This window comes from Poecilia mexicana, unplaced genomic scaffold, assembly GCF_051168715.1.
Source record: "Poecilia mexicana isolate PSO_F unplaced genomic scaffold, ASM5116871v1 scaffold_14, whole genome shotgun sequence".
Lineage (NCBI taxonomy): Eukaryota > Metazoa > Chordata > Actinopteri > Cyprinodontiformes > Poeciliidae > Poecilia > Poecilia mexicana.
The window spans coordinates 8,274,877-8,289,426 of NW_028263383.1; the positions used below are offsets into that span (position 1 = coordinate 8,274,877).

Below are 14,550 nucleotides of genomic sequence, written 5' to 3' on the forward strand. Positions count from 1 at the left end.
CAGAGTAAATTAGGATGAAAGCTCCTTGCTTTGTACAAATCCAGAAGTCGATAGTTACTGTATGTTACCTGTTTGATATTCGCCTGTGTTAAAAACTGACACTTTGAAACAAAGTTAGCACTTTTAACATTTGTTCCAATTCTCCTCATAAAAACTAATTAAATCCACTTTTTTACACAGTCTGTGATTTAACAAAATAATTGGATTGCATAAATATTGAGGGGTTTCTTTCATTTGCTTTGTTTCATGTTGTTTCATGTTTGCTGGCTAAGAACTATCCTTTGAAATGAAGAGAGGTAATTAATTAGATTCATTGAGTGTTTGACTCATTAATACTGATGGGTAACGAGTAGATCTTTAACAGGACGCAGGTGTTTGCTTACACAGGCAGAGAAGCTTATTTAGATTCATTAGGGAATATGGGGAAAAAGATGTGAAAAGATGGCAAACATGACAGATAAGTGAGATGTTTGAACAAGAACTCAAGAATGTCAATTTCTTTCCAGTTTAATGTTTAAAAATAAAATATGTTCATATTGTTTTCATAAGAGGCAACAGAGTTTATGTACAGAGTTTATGTCTCTATTGAATCACTGGAGATTATACTCATTAGCAAGTAGCCAAATCTATCTCTAATGTCAAGGAAAATCTTTCACACTGAAATTAATCTTTTTTTTTTTTTTACTCTTGCCCTTTATTCATCAGTTTGTCTGCCTGGTTTTATAATAAATATTCGTATTTTTTTTAACTCCTGTCCTCATAATCTTTTCTGAAAAACAGATAACAAAATGTGAAAAAGTATACCAGGTTGATAAAACAAACGTTCGCCTATCATTCTTCCCGTCTCTTTACTGATAAACAGCCTCACCGGTTGGTGGCGGTAATGTTTCCTGTACTTGTTAGCCAACTACCATTATAACAAAGAAGACGAAGAACGGACCCTCCTCACTGCGCATGAGCAAACAACGGTTCTGATCGCAGCAAAACTAGCAAGATAGCTTGCTACCTCTGATTTTCAGCCCCCGGTTTTTCTCTCAAACTTAATAAATGTATAAAAATAAGAACTAAGATCAAGTAAGAAGAAACAAATTTATCACTTTCGTACAGAATGAAACATGTAAAGAATATCAATATATTTGCACATAAATATATGATTTGCATTTGTTTTAGTAGGTTAATTGTGACTTGTAGCTCACACATGCTGAAAAAGTGTTAGCGCTCCTGATTTAAAGCATTTAAAGTACTTTTTCTACCATTTTTTTATGTTAAATGTAATGAATTACTCATTAAAAGAGAGGCAACGTCACCCTGTAAGACAACACTAGCAGAGGCAACCTTCAGAATTTTTTAATATTAATAAATTATTAAACTGTGAGTAATTTGATAATTTGATCCAATAAATAGCACCAGGCAAGAAACCATTGCAGAAAAATGAGTCAACCTTACAACAATTTCTTTACTTATTGTGCTTATAAGTTTATACTCTAAGACTGAAATATGACCAATATGAAATGAATGCCCAGGAAAAAGCTTGCCTCCATTCACTGAAAGACCACAAAGTCAGTGTATTTTATGTGTTCCAGCTTTTTAAAAGGACCCAGAGGAAGGATGGTTAGAAAAAAGAAAAAGCCAAACGAGTAAAGAGACACTATTTTTATGCCTCCTCACACACATCCAACCGAGTGACACATTTCAGAGCTGATGTCCATCTGATATATGTTCCCTGCTAGTCGAGGGAATTGATTTCTGTTTGTTCAGTGGAGGAAGAAGTCAAAACACTGAGACTTCTGATGTGTGTGTGTGTGTGTGTCCTAATTTGTGACTGAATGCACGTGTTTGTCAGTGTCCATTCTTGCGCGACTGCTTGCACAGTATTGATTCAGCAACAAGAGGAGTCACAGGGGAAAAAGATCCTAGTTTACACTTAAAGGATAGTTTGTGTCACTTGGAAATGTACATGTAGCCTCAGCTCTTTTTAGGATTAATATTCATTTGTCCCTTTCATGTTAGGCTAATGCACGCAAACATAAAAGGAGTGAATAAGACAAAAGAAGGAGCAGAGAGAAAGGCATCAATCACTTGCTCTTTCCAAGGGTTTTCACTTAGATGATGTGTGTGAGGAAGAAGATGCAGTGAGGTTTTTCTGCGCCTACAATGCCGCTGGTGCCATGAATGAAAATAATGAGAGATGTCTACTCAGTTTTTTCTTTCTCCAAATCCGCTGTCTTTGCCTGCTTATTAGTTGAGTCTTGAAGTGAGAGCACGAGTCAGCGACATAATGGGGAAAGAAGTAGGAAATGATAGGAGTGCAGATATGATGGAGTTGGAGTGTGTGAGGTAATTGGAGTTTGGGAAATTTCGAACAAGGTTTCATGTGTGTTTGTGCATCGTGCTGCTCATGCATGTGTGTGTGTATGTTTTGGCATACTTGCATGCTGATTTAGAACAACACAAGTAGAAGGGCGAGAAGATCAAGGGCACACTTAATATGGAGAGGAGCTGACAGCAAACTGCAGAGTGTAAATAGAAAATGAGCTTTTCATGTTAAACTCTCTTATCACATGTATTATTGTATCAATTGTGATTTTCTTTTTCATTACCTTTTATTTTTTTAAATATTTGTTGACGATAGCGTGGTATGAGACAGATAATCTGCAAAAAACAATGAGCTCCTCTACAAACAACCAATCAGAGCCAGGAGGCAGGTCTTAGCGCTGTCAATTACAATCTTGTGTGGTGTTGTTCGTCCACCCCCATTGGTCTGTACTACACTGCAAAAACACAAAATCTTACAAAGTTTTTTTGTCAGGTTTCTGGCGCAAATATCTTAGTAAACTTGAAACAAGACAAAACTAACTTAGAAGTAGCTTTTCTGCAAGATATAAGAGCTTATTTTAAGTCAATAATTCCTTTAAGTTGATTAAAAAGAACTAGTTGCATTGGTAGATTATTTTGCTAATAACACGGGAAAATGTCTTGTAAGTGAATTTATCTGCCAGGAGTGTTATTAGCAAATAATCTACCAATGCAACTAGTACTTTTTCATCAACTTAAGGAATTATTGACTTAACACTAAGCTCCTTATATCTTGCTGAAAAGCTACTTCTAAGTTAGTTTTGTCTTGTTTCAAGTTTACTAAGATATTTGCGCCAGAAACTAGACAAAAACAATTTGCAGATTTTATGTTTTGCAGTGTAGTATTCTCTGCCAATGGATTTAGCAGCGAGTACACCAGGATGACTGACGGTGCTAAGACCAAACTCCTGGCTCTGATTGGTTGTTTGTTTCTGTGTTTTTTCTGACGAAGTAGCAGTTCAGGAGGGAGATCAATCTTTTCACAGATTTTCTGTGTCATACATAGTGACAATTTTAACAAATATGTAAAAAAAAAAAAATTCTTTACAAAAGTTAAATCCTGCAACTTTAAGCTAGATTCATCATTGCTGTGGCTTTCTTTCTTATGACTCCGAGCTCAAATTGAGCTTGTGTAGGTTTGCAAATAAAAATCAAGTCAGACTAAAGCATCATGAAGTTTGAATAATATTAATAGAACAAGTTATATACATTAAAAATAAGTGTAATCTCATTGAATTGAAGATTTAAGGGAAAAAATGCTTATATGCATCAGAAAAAGGTAAAATACTGTATATATTAGTTTGTTTTCATAAGTATTATTCTAATAAGGTTAAGTAATAGATTATCACAACATGTATAAGAATAGAAAATGCTAATTATCCACTCTTTGTTTGTGTGGCAAAGATAACTACAACAATTTAGCACCTAGTAACAGTGCTATAATCACATTGCCTGAAGTGTTTCAGCAAGTTGTGTTGTCTCGTCCTCCAGAGCAAACACTTTGTTGTGGGTGAGTGATCAAGTGAACAATTTGAAGACAGCCATAAAGTGGAAGTAATGCTGACTGAAACGCACAAGAACAACGCTTAAAGAAACGAGAAGTACAACGACAAAATGGGGTGGAAGTAAAAACTCAGAGCATGCAGCCGTTCAGCCTAATTCAGCAGGGAAGATTTCCTTCGGCTGCACTTTCAAAGCTGCTGCTGCTGAAGTCTGGTCAATGCACTGGTAGGTGGCCGCTGGAAGGACTGCTACAGCTGAAAGCCAGCAGAAACCGCTCCATAATTCAAAGGTCAGTTTAATCCTTACACAAAAGAACCAGCCTCCTTATAAGCCATGCATTTTTTTTAACTTGAGGAAGAAATTCAGCTTCTTTAATTTGTGTGAGTGTGTCTCTAAGATGCCACAAATGGGGATGGCAGACAGGGAATCAAACTTGACGAGACAGAGTGTGAAGCGTTCTTGTTAAAGTATTTAACATGTAAATGAGGAACAACTGAAGGTTTTGACTGAGAGGGGTGAACAGTGTGTCACAAATTCTTCCTTAGCAGATATCCCAGCACACACACACACACACACACACACACACACACACACACACACCAGAGGCAATGTTGGCTAATTACCGATTGGGGGGATCTCTGGGGACAATTAAAACAGAGAGGTGCCCGTTTGCACTGTGGTTCCTGCAGCATATTTGGACCTGCAGCTTTTCCATTTCTCTGCCATTTGATCACATAATCAGAAAAAAAGTAGGTCATAAGTGATGAAAGGGACGAACTGTCAACCTTTGAGAGGGAGAGTTGTGATGATGGAGAAAATGGGCTGCAAAAGCATATTTAGAAATACAGTGCTTTGCAGAAATGAAATGTGTTTGTCCCTTGAACATTTTCACTTTTTGTGACGTTACAATCACAAGGGTCCAAATAATTCGCTGACATCTTAGGATGGAGCAACACATGATTAAGAAGCAGAAGGAAATGGTGCAACAATAAGAATGTGAAAAGTGTGACATGCAATTTAAAATTTCCTTTACATAAAGGTGATGCAGCATAGAAAAGGTTTTAGAAGTAATTGTCAAAGTCTCTAAGATATTTTCTTCATGTTTTGCTTTGTGTGTTTTGGTTTTCAGCTTTGATTTCGCTTATAACGGTGCGATGTGTTCAAGGTGATGTGCAATGTTAGTTTTTGGCCAGATTGTTTTGCATGCAGGTCACAAAGTGTAAATCTGATCCCATCTGATTTGTGGCTGACCAGGATCAAAGCACGGACAGGACATTTGTAGTCTCATGAAGGTCATATTCGATAAAAAGGAAAATGAAAAAATAAAGAGAGGAAACTGGGAAAGGAAGGAACCAGCGAGGAGTGATTGGAGGACAGCAGGTTAAATACTGGGAGCTTGATTTCTGACACAATGGATCAGGACTAATTATAGACAGGGTGCAGCTGTGAGGAGAGGGAGAGCGAGACACAGAGAGAGAGAAAGAGAGAGAGTGGGCACCGAGGAACTAGGAAGGGTAAAAACACTAAAAGGGAAGCTGGGAAAACATAAAACTAACCATAATAAATAAACACAAAGAATGAACAACAGATCTAATCTAAATAAATAAACCACTATTAGTAAAGACTAATCGAAAGTAAAGAGAGAAATTAAGGTTGATCTGGAATAATAAAGGATACAGCAAACAAAAAAACTGCACCAACCTGAGATCCTGACACATTAAATCATCCACACGTTTGTGTTTTCCTCAACATGTGATTTCTCATGGCTTTCCTTTTTCTTTACCTCTCTTAGCTCCTTAAATATCTGTCAGTTTAGGTAGATGTCCATCTCTCAATCAGTTTGCTTTATAAAATATTCTTATTTTCAGTGTTAAACCTTTGCACAACTTCCTCTCTGACCTTCTGCTTTGGTCTTAAAGATGCTGCTTGTTCACTTGTGTTCTCTACCAAATTAAATCACACTTGAGGGAGTTTTTAATCATTAACTTATATCTAAAAATAACTGGTTGTACTGAATTGTACTTAACATATTTATTTGTAGAAGAAAAAATGAAAATACTTTGTATTGATCTCACATGAAATTGCAATGAAATGCAAAAAAGTTGGTGAAAGTTTTGGAAGATGTGATTTTTAAATACCTGAATACAAACAAACCCAAACAGGGAGAAGCTTCAGATGAAAAGATGAACAGCATGAGGATTTATCCGGCTGAGCCACAACAAAAACAAACGCAGTCAGTAGTTTTTCATCCCTTTGTAGGACTTTGAATGTACACGTACATTTCAAGCAGATTTACATTCATTCTGACATAATTTGGACAATAATCTACTCTAATTTGATTTTAAATTTAATACAAGTCATCCACTAAATTTGAAAAAAAAGGTCTTTCTTTATAGTGGAATAAATTTCTCCGCATGTCCTCACAACATAAATAAAACAAGTGCAAACACACTTCCTCTGGTTTCCATCTGCTGCCAAAATCTGTTAAAGATAATCTGCCACCTGGATTATTATTTTTTATTTATTGGTGTCATCAAACTTTAGCAGCATTGAAACATCTAAGGGCAAAAGAAATATAGATAAATCCTTCAGAAATGTCGTCCCTTTGACACCAGCAGAGGCCAGAGTGACAGCTTGTTTTCCAGGCAAAAATCTGTCATTCAGCTTCTTTTATGCCGAATCATGATATAAAGTTTGATCCTTTGTGGGCTCAGACAGTCCTTTAGTTTAATTAGATTAAGATACAAGTCCTCAAATTGAATTTGCAACATGAAAATAAAAGAATTTTATTAGAGAATAGAGAAAAATTAACAATGTACTAAGCTTTGAACGCCTCACAGGGGACCATTATCTTAAAAAAGCAGAAAAACGACCATATGTAGCAGAGCTCTGATAGGTTTAGATTAGGCGGCACAGTCAAAGTCAGAAGCTAAATCAAACTGAGAATCTGTGGAAAAACTCTGAGGATGAGATAAAAGCTACTCTACATCCGTTCCGACTGAGTTGGAGTTATTCTGGGAAGAAGAATGGGAAAACTCTAGTTTTTGGATGTGCAGAACTGGGAGAGACGTTCCTCCAAATAACATGAACTGCAGGATTTTGCTTTGAAGACTTTTCATATTTTCATATATATATTAAAAATAATTTTCTTTCCACCTAATGACTCTGTGCTACTTTCTGTTGATAAAATGAAGATAATAGATGCTGAGATGTTGAGTCTTATTTTACAATAAAAACTCGATCAAAACTTGATGTGTGAAGCCCTAAAAGACTTTTCAGATTCTTTGAAGTTAAATATCATTTAAGCATTACTTTAATAATTTTCTTTCCATTTCATAATTTTGCATCACTTAGTGTTGGTCTTTCACAGAAAATCCCACTGGATTTTGTGATTATAATAGAGGAAAATGTGGAAAAAGTGGCAGGGATTTGAAGACTTAGTCTAAAAATTTGCTTTGGTCATTAAGTTTTTGATTTCACCAAACTCTTGAGTGTAACGTCTTGTGATAAGATGCTTACTACTCCTCATGCTAGCCAGATGTATTCAGTGAGTATTTCTGCTGTTGGGTGCTGTGAGAAGCTGCAAGGCTTTTATTTTTTATTTATTCTGCTGAAAACAGCTGCCTGCAGCAGCTTTGAATAATGCTGAAGCAGCACCAGGAGAGAAAACAAACACATTACCGAAAACTAAGATGAAAAACAGCGAAATGTGTTCATGTAACCCAGGAGAGTTTAGGGTTTAATGGCTATTCATCAATACAAACTTCCTTCACATTATTCATATTCAGCTCTTTGGATCAACTGAAACTAATCACTGCAGCAAAACTTTTAAACAGAAACTTGAAACGTTTAAATCCCACGGACTTAAAGGAATTATAAATTGTAACTGGAAAAATTTATATCAGAGTTTGAGAGGGTAAATCTATTTTAATTATTCCTGAGTTTAAAATTCTAAATCTAATTTTACAACAGTTAAAAAAATAAATTAATTCTTAAAAGTAAATTATATCATTTTCAGTTCCTCCAGGATTTTATGATTTTTTTTGGGTGATTTGTTTTCCAATAAAAATCAAAGTGTTTGTCGTACTAATCTGTGATATTTGCACTTATTTGTGACAGCAAATGCAATTTTTATTACTCACTACATGGATCACAGAACATAATCTGACATCAGTTAAAGCTGAGGGAACAATTTAGTACAAGTAAGAAAGTTTTTGACAATTTTTGAGAAATATCTGCTTTAAACTCCCAATTATTAGTACAAAAAGTTTCTTTACTGCAAAAACAAAATCTTACAAAGTATTTTTGGTTTAGTTCCTCGTGAAAATATCTTAGTACACTTAAAAAAGACAAAACTAACTTTTAAGTAACTTTTCAGCAAGAAATCTGAGCTTGTTAGAGTCAATAATTTCTTAATATTGATGAAAAAGTTCTTGTTCTATTGGTAGATTATTTCACTTATAACAGGGGGGAATGTCTTGTTAAAAGTGGAGTATGCCAGTGGAACTAGAACATTTTAATCAATTTTAAGGAATTTACTTAAAACAACCTATATCTTGCTGAAAAGTTATTTTTGTCTTACTTCAAGTGAACTAAGATATTTGCACTAGAATAGACCAGAATTACTTGCTAAGATGTTGTGTTTTTGCATTGTTAAGTTAAAATGAAAACAATGTTTTTAGGTACAATGACTGTAAATAAGCTGCTCATGCATAGAGTGGCTTAATTAAAACAACTCTGCAAAGAAAAATAGGCCTAAATTCCCCCACAGTCAAGTAAAATTTGTAAAATTTGTAATACCCTTAGCATCCTGCTTTGCGTCTTTCATCATACTTTCTGTACAGGATTACAAATTAAACTTTTAATCATATTTCATTGTAATCCCTTCTTGGTTGAAGAATTGTCTTTATAGAGAATCTAAAACGAAGACGCTCTCTGTCCAACACTGCTGTGCAGACTTCTCTTTACACCAGCCTGCTCACTTTACCCACGTATGAGGCTCTGCGGTGCACTGAAACGACAGAGGAGAATGAATGTTTTTATTAATTTAACACAAGAAATTCCAGTCCACAGGGGAAGAACGCATCAAGGCTGCAAATCACTTTATATAACACAGTTATCTCTCATTTTAATGAAAGAACAGTACAGCATGAAAGGCTCTGTGAAGATGCAGCAAAACTGGGTAATCATATCCAAACAAAATATCCCAGACAATTCTGCTTCAAAGTTTACCAACGTCTGTGTACCTCTGTGAAATTTTAATGAGAGCGAACACAGACAGTAAACCGAGAACAGAGTCACACTTTGTATAATAATGAGGCACAACAATAAACTCTAATTATTGGAGATTAACTGCTTCAGTAAAATCCCTCCTCAGATCAGTTTGAAGCTCCTGCTGCCAATTCAAAGACACTTAAACTTTCATATCATAATGTGTTTGAATCCTATTCTCTGAGGGTTACTCAAGTGAAAAATATCTAATTTTATGCATTTGAAATGTGGATTTATTTCCAATTATGTATTACCAAACAGCTGAAACCAGAAGTTTACATACACCCCCTTACTGTTTGATTAATTTAGACTAAACTTGTAGATAAGTTAGGATGATCAAAAGTATTTATATTTGCTAAATGCCAGAATAATGAAAGAGTGTTTTTCAATTTCAAATGTTTGCATATAGTTCCTTAAATATACTAAAATTACCTTTCAAACTGTGCAATTTTGTTCAAATATTTCAGGGCTCTTTACAAAAGTTTACTAAATACTTTATTCTTTCTGTATATTCTTTAAATATGGAGTAAAATCTTTCAAATATTTTTAAAATTAAATTATGAAGTATAAATTTTAAATATTTTAGAAATTTTTTTTTTTAGTTTTTTAAAGGATGTAAAGTGATGTGATATATGCAAAAAATTAAAAAAAAACATTAATTTCAGGTATAATTAATTATTAACATATTTGTAAAGGAATAATGTATTCCTCTGTTATGTCCACTTATGCACGTTAGTAATAATAAATGTTTACTTGTTTAAAAATCACAGAAGACACAACCTCTGATGGGATTTTGCAGGTGTCGTCTTAATTCCTTTTTGACCTGCAAATCAATATTTTCTGCTGTTAAAACGTAATAAATAAAAAGAAAAATTACAGGTTAATTCAATTTTCACAAACTACAATAATCAATCTGCATTGTGAATGCATGACCCGCACAGACACTTTTTAAGAGAAAAGGTCACAAATGTGCATCAAGTTTCTGGCTCATTACAAACTTTTCCCCCGACAGAATCTGCAAGCATGGAATGACCTGCAGTTTATAGATCTGATAAAGCTTTTCACTAAATCAATTACAGGGAAACAAAAAACATGAGTGCCGGCACATAAGCTCACACACAGAGATCAATATCTAATCTGAAACAGCCGTCACCTTCACAGGATCTGCGGAGCAAAGCGAAACCCGGCGTGACCTTCATCCAAACGCTGAGCTCTGCCGTCTCTGACCAAAGGGAGAAATAAATTGACAAAAAAAAACAAACATTTTCTTCTGCAGTGGTTTTGTGTTATTGAGTGCAGTTTGATTTCTTGACCAAAAGCATCGACAAAAAAGAAGGATGACACTTAAATTTAACTGAAACCCGAGCTGAGGTCAGGGAAACGTGATGGAGGCGAAAACAGAAATGTCTAAATGCAAAACAAAACTGAATGTATAATTTATGTTTGCATAATTAAAATGTTCTGTATAAATGTATTTAAAACCCATCCCAGGTACATTTAGGTAAACATTTGACAGATGTTTGCTTTTAAAATTTCTCTAAATCTGTACTCAAATCATTCCTGATATCGATTATTAGAGTATTTATTGCTGTTAAAGGTTTCTATTCACATTGTAGGTAAATTTAAAAATGTAAACATTTGGTAATTAGGAGTGTTTATAGACCGTCTGCAGAAAATGTATGAGATGAAGTTTCCTGAAGATAATTCTTCCACAAAGGTCATACTGCGTCTTGTTTCTAGAGAAAATATCTTGGGTCACTTGAAATGATAAAACAAACTTATAAATAACTTTTCAGCAAGCTATATCAGCTTGTTTTAAGTAAATAATTCCTTAATATTGATGAAGTACTAGTTCCCTTATAACAACACATTTTCTCATGTTATAAGTGAAATTATCTGCCAATGGAACTGGAACTTTTTCATCAATATTAAGGAATTATTTACTTAAAACAAGCTCCTATATCTTGCTGAAAAGTTACTTGTAATTTGGTTTTATCTTATTTCAAGTGAGCTGAGATATTTGCACTAGAAACTAGACCAAAATTACTTGGTAAGATTTTGTGTTTTTGCAGTTATTTGTGATGAAAAGTCAAAATTTTAAGTCCTTTCATTTTTTTTTGTTTAGAATATCTAAGACAATATTTTGTCTTTGAAATCTGAACTTTTCCTCTTTGATTAATGCATTATAAATTTACACTCTTTAATTATTCTCTTTCTCTGCATAAAAAAGGTTTAATTTTAGATTTAATTCCGGTTCTTAACCTCCAAAATCAGACTGCTTGAACAAGATTACATTACTGCATTATGTTTTCCATTTATAAAGTCTGAAATTTGCATCAACTGACCTTTACAGAAAACTGGGAACAGCCAGTGAGGCTTATTTATAATTTCTATGTAAAGGTGTGTTTATTTTTTCTTTCACTTGTTCCACAATGAAGTTTTTTTTTAATTTTTATAATGACAGCCTTCTGTGATGTATGGAAGGTAATTAGGTGTCTGGTTGTGGTCAGGAAGCAGCAGGACCTGCTACTGAGGCCTAATTAATTTCCGTCAGTCTGCTCCACTGTCCACCGGACCGTAGCCTGTGTGAGGTAAATTTGATCTTCTGTACATATTTATGGTCTGTGGTGCAAAACGCACAGCAGATAAAAACAATCAGAGTCTGATCACTGGCAGAATAAAAAAAAACAAACAAAAAAAAAACACTATTTTAAAAAACCTCAGATTTCCTTTATGGGAGAAAAGATTATAGATGGTAAAGGATTCAAAAATAAATTTAAATCATTAATTTATGTGTAAATAAAACTCTGACGCCTCCTTGTGATCCTACTGCCACCTGCAGAAACATACAGCGAAACAAGAAAAGGATCTTAATTAGCGTCGGCCACAGACAAACAGTTTTCCTGTGTTGGTAAGATGTTTCTCCGCTATTAGTACATAGAGCAGCACGTACACGAGCATAATGGACAGCGAATTTCCTCTTGTTTTTTAGTGTTTTTCTGCAGATACCAGTAGCAGCATTGGGAGGAGTAACGTTTTTCTTTCTCTTGTTATAATGTCACAACATGACAGTTTTACCAAATATATTGTTTATAAAAGTTAAATAGTGCAGCAGCCAACCTTTTCTTGCTGTAGCAACTGAAGGCAGACCACGAGATTTAAACCCTGAAATGTGACCATGGGACCTTCGGGCTTTTGTTGATGTTCATCTGAAAGTGCACTCAGAACAATCATGAAGATTTCTCAAGTTAAACTTTAATGGGAGGTGTGCACAGAAAAAGCACCCAGACTGGAGTTTTTAAAAGAAAACATATTTTTCTTCATAAACATTAAATAATTTTCTTTTCCAGAGTTTAAACATAGATTAGACATCATCCATTACTACACTTGTGTTAACTGCACACATGCAGGCTCTGCAAACCTAAATCTTTCTTTGAATTAAAGATAATTGTCTCTTCAGAGTAATTTTATAAGTATGAAAATCAAAATTGTTAATCGGACTGATATTTTTATTAAAGTTATCTTGACAAAGCTGCTATCAGATTCTATAACCGTTTTATTTATAGTTTCCTCTCAAAAGGCAGCAAGCATTTTTACCTTAAGTTCACAGGTTTTGTCTAAAATGCCATTTCTCTGCATATTTCTGTGGTGAACCAGATGAAACACTTGGCTCGGGATGGGCCATTATTGTCTTTCCTGCTCACTTGAAAGAAGAGCAGGAGGTATAGAATTGCCACTCACATTTTATGGTGTTAGTTATGACCCAACATTTGTGTTTTGTGAATAAAATCTTGCTTTATTTCATGCAAAGTGTGTTTGGGATTTACAACCTGGCACTAAAAGTGAAGTATCCTTTTCTGGCCCAGTGACGATGTTAAACAATGCTGCATTAAATACTGAATTCACTTGCAATTCAAGATTGGCTGTGTTCAAAATATCCACATAATTTTCAGTAACTGCAAAACTCAGGTGTTCGTAAATTGCAGAAAACTCACAAATTTAATAAGGAAACAAAGTAAACAAAGCTTACCTTTCAGAAAATCAGAGTTAATCTGTAAGAATTGCTTCAGCCTCTCTGCTCAGATACGATTGATTCCTTAATCCTATTTACAAAGCAAATCTCTTATTTTAAAGTGGCTCAGCTGAAAACTTTTGGCTGTGATGAACTCTGCAGCTGAAATGGATATATGATGCTCAGGAATGCAATTTCCCTCTAATTGGATGAAGCCCCTCATGGAATATTTGTGTTGCAGAATGATTGAATTGTGTGGGGATGATTGGCTTGATTCAATTTGTGCTCAGGATTGCCCCGGCAGCTCCATGTGCAGCAGCTTACGCCGGTGGTTTATGAACCGCTAAGTGACTGATCAAAAGAAAGGAGCGTGCCGCAGTCCAGCGTCTGCTAAAACACTGCCATGTCGAAAGCGTTTGATGACAAGAGTGTGGCTTTACTGCTGTGGATGTAAGTGTGAGCTGTTGGCTTTTCCTCCTCTCTAAATGCCGCATGGATTTGCATCTCATTGACAAAGTTAAGAAAATAAAAATAAAAAACTCAACACAACATTTATTCCTCAAATTAGTCTCAGTGCATCAGTTCAGGAGGAAATCTGTCTGACTTTGCTGTTTTATTGCTTATTGGCTCATCAGGCTGCATTGTTGACTGGACAAATCAGGTGGAAGAATAACAGGAATATAAATGACACTGCAGCGTGTCCTGTAGATATAAGATGGTCCATCTGCTTCTGTTGAAGGTCCCATGCAGGTTGCTGTTGCCAGAGTTTGACAGATTAGTGGTTCCCATCGGCCTGACTGATTGATGAGAAACATTAACCTTGCAAGGCGCAGACAAATGACGCACATACACCTTTACACACACACACACACACACGTGCAGAACAGGTATGAGCATGCAGAAGTACACAAGGTTTTCATCTTTTACTGAAATTCATGTTAATATCAAATATAGGTAGCAGTAGTTTTAAATTAATTTATTTCATCATGGCTAAGAGGTCACATTTCTCGATGTGAAAATGTGTATATTTCTGGTTAAATCATGAATTAACTGTGACTTTTCTCTGTTTCTGTAAAGCTGCGTTTGGTTCCCTGCCTGAACAGAACCTGTCTGACAACGTGACTAAAACACAAAAACAAAACAAAACATGTCCAAATTTAAAGAAATTCATGAATTGATGAGGAAAAAACAGACAGACATTTATTTATTAGTCTAGAAAAGATTACAAAATCAGAGGCTTTGTGCAAAATGAAGAAACCATGGAAGAGTGCAGATCTCTTTCAAGATCAAAATTACTCCAAGAGCGCAGCAGTGCCTCATCCAGGAGGTCAAAACAAAACTCAGCATTAAAAGTATGATGGAAAGTTGATAAAATAATAAGAAAGAAATTGGGTGAAAATTGGTTATGT

The 14,550-nt window shown here is 35.0% G+C and overlaps 1 long non-coding RNA gene across 2 annotated transcripts; it reads right to left on the minus strand.

The window, feature by feature from the left end:
- Nucleotides 1-7,544: 7,544 nt before the first annotated feature.
- On the minus strand, nt 7,545-13,267 carry LOC148155461 (uncharacterized). Of its 2 annotated transcripts, XR_015765326.1 has the most exons (4): nt 13,160-13,267; nt 10,283-10,351; nt 9,883-9,952; nt 7,545-8,869 (listed from the first exon to the last, which is right to left on the minus strand). It is a non-coding gene; the product is annotated as an uncharacterized LOC148155461 (long non-coding RNA). The 2 variants fall into 2 exon arrangements; XR_015765325.1 differs by lacking the exon at nt 9,883-9,952 and having other exon boundaries at nt 13,160-13,264.
- Nucleotides 13,268-14,550: the final 1,283 nt, after the last annotated feature.